Source organism: Hetaerina americana, unplaced genomic scaffold (assembly GCF_022747635.1).
Source record: "Hetaerina americana unplaced genomic scaffold, ioHetAmer1.1.p SCAF_121, whole genome shotgun sequence".
Classification (NCBI taxonomy): Eukaryota; Metazoa; Arthropoda; class Insecta; order Odonata; family Calopterygidae; genus Hetaerina; species Hetaerina americana.
Window position 1 is genome coordinate 292,501 of NW_027286304.1, and position 2,500 is coordinate 295,000.

A 2,500-nucleotide genomic window follows, 5' to 3' on the forward strand; every position below is an offset into this window, starting at 1 on the left:
ATATAACAGGGCAAATTATTAAATCATGATGATGAAAACTACTGGGCCAAGCACAGAGCCCTGTAGTACACCACATTTTACCTTAAGAGCTGCAGATGGACAGCCTTCAAGTTCAACCAATTGGTGGCGATCATCCAAATTCATTAGTGTCAGTGCAATTCCCTTAATACCATAATATTGTAACCTTTGTTAGTAATATTGAATGATTAACTCAGTCGAAAGCCTTACTGAGATCACATAGTGTCACAGAGACTGATTCCTTCTCTTCAAATGTATTAATGATATAATTAACTATGGACTCTCTATTGCCAAAATTGTAGATTTCCCAGATCAAAAGCCATACTTTGATTTGGAAAAGAGGTTATTTAACTCAAAAAAAATTACATATTTGATATCTAAATAAGAATGGGGAAAGAAAACTCCAATGGCCGTAAAAATTAGTTGCAAATCTCTCGTCAGACCAATTGTCGTGTTGGTTTAGTGGGAACCACGTCAGGGACCAACCACAATCTCTCGACCAGAATGGGAAACCCCTGACGTGGTTCCCGTTAAACTAACACAACAATTGGTCTGACGAGAGATTTGCAACTAATTTTTACAGCCATCGAAGTTTTCTTTCCCTATTCTTATTTAATTGAGAGGCTGTAGAGCTCACTATTTCTTGCTATATTTGATCTCTCATAATGGCTTCAAAAATTTTACCAAAAATGGAGACTATGGAAATGGGGTGGTAGTTAGCTAAATTGTCTTTATCACCTTTCTTAGAGAGAGATACTGTTTTGGAATTTTTCAGAGCTGTTGGAAAATCTCCGGTCTCAAAACATAAATTGACTAACATAGCTAATGGTTCTGAAATAATAATAATAATGTCCTTTATTAGGGAATTAGACAGACCATAAATATCCTTTATTTTGGATTTTTAAAATTTTTTAAAAGTTGATATAATATCAAATGGAGTAACAAAATTCCATTTAAAATTTAAATTATTCGGAGGAAGATTTTGCAGCAAACTGCCAATATGTGCAGCATAAACATTTCGAGATAACAAATTGTGTTCAAAAGCTTTTAAGAAAAAATTATTATTTACAGTACCTGGAGTTCAAGGAAGATTTTCTTTTCCATGACCAACTTCTTGATTGATTAGTCTCCATGCTGCCTTTTGTTTGTTTTTTGCATTCAATATAAAATCCTTATAAGCTTTATTTTTTGCACACTTAACTCAATTATAATAATCTCTTTTGTATTTTAAGTAAACCTCTATGTTGTGCAGTCGTCCACTGGTTTTGTAAGAGCGGAAGTAAGTAAGTTAATCACTTCTAAGAGTTATTAATTCCCCAGTATATCAGAGATTATTTGTATTTTCAGTGGGCATAGAGTTTAGTATTTTTTTAGGAAAGCATTGCTCAAAAATGCCTAGGAAATTACCCCAAAAACATGAAAAACAAGTTTGCTCGACAGAGTCTGTGCAAATACCATGCCAATTAATACAAGATAGAAGCAGTTTGAAACTCTCTAAACTTTCTATTGTAATGGGCCTAGTGATAATGGTTTTAGCTCTATTTGAGAATATCTTTTGAGTTATTTGAGTCTTAAAAGTGAAGCTTATACCTTGATGGTCAGATAGGAGATATCCAATAACACTTATACCCTACAGTTCAGGACCACAATTGGTAACTACATGATCTACACAGGCAGAAAAACAAGTAGGCTCTTTGCTTGCCCAGGATAAATTATGTGAAAGCAAAAGATTTTCAAGAACCTGATAATTGCTAGTTTTTAGTGTTATGTCGATATTATTATTATTAAAACCTAAAAGTTCAGATAAACAATATGATGTTCAGGGGCGCACCCAAAAGTGGTAGGACTGATTTTTTTACAAGAGTTTTATTGACGATATTCTTACATCGACTTAATAATCTTCAAAGTATGCTCCTTGAGCTGCTACACACTTAGTATAACGTTGCTCCCATTCCCCGTACGCCTGCTGGAAATTTTCTTTGGGGATGCCATTGATGACCCTCATCGAAGCCTCTTGAACGGCCTTTATTAAGTAAAACGTTGTCACTTGAGCTGTCTTTTCATCAGGGAGAAGAAGAAGAAGTCTGGTGGTGCCAGATCGGGAGAATAGGGCGTGTGCGGCAACGTGGCAACGCCGTATTTGGCCAGGAGCTGTCTGACGACGAGCGCGCCATGGCACAGCGGGTTGTCACGATGAAGCACCCAGCAGTTTGCGATGGCCAAATCCTGTGAAATAATGCGTTGGACGTTGGATGCAGACAGACCCAACTGGTCTGCAATTTCTTCACTGGTTAAGTGTCGGTCTGTGTTCAGCAGTGTCCTCACTCTGTCCACATTCGTGTCGGTTCTTGCCGTCGACGGCCATCTGGAGTGATGGTTGTCTTCAACGAGCTCCCTACCCTCTTTAAACAACTTGTGCCACTCAAATACTGTGGAACGGCTTAAGGCAGTGTCCCCATAAGCCTGCTTGATCATATCGAGG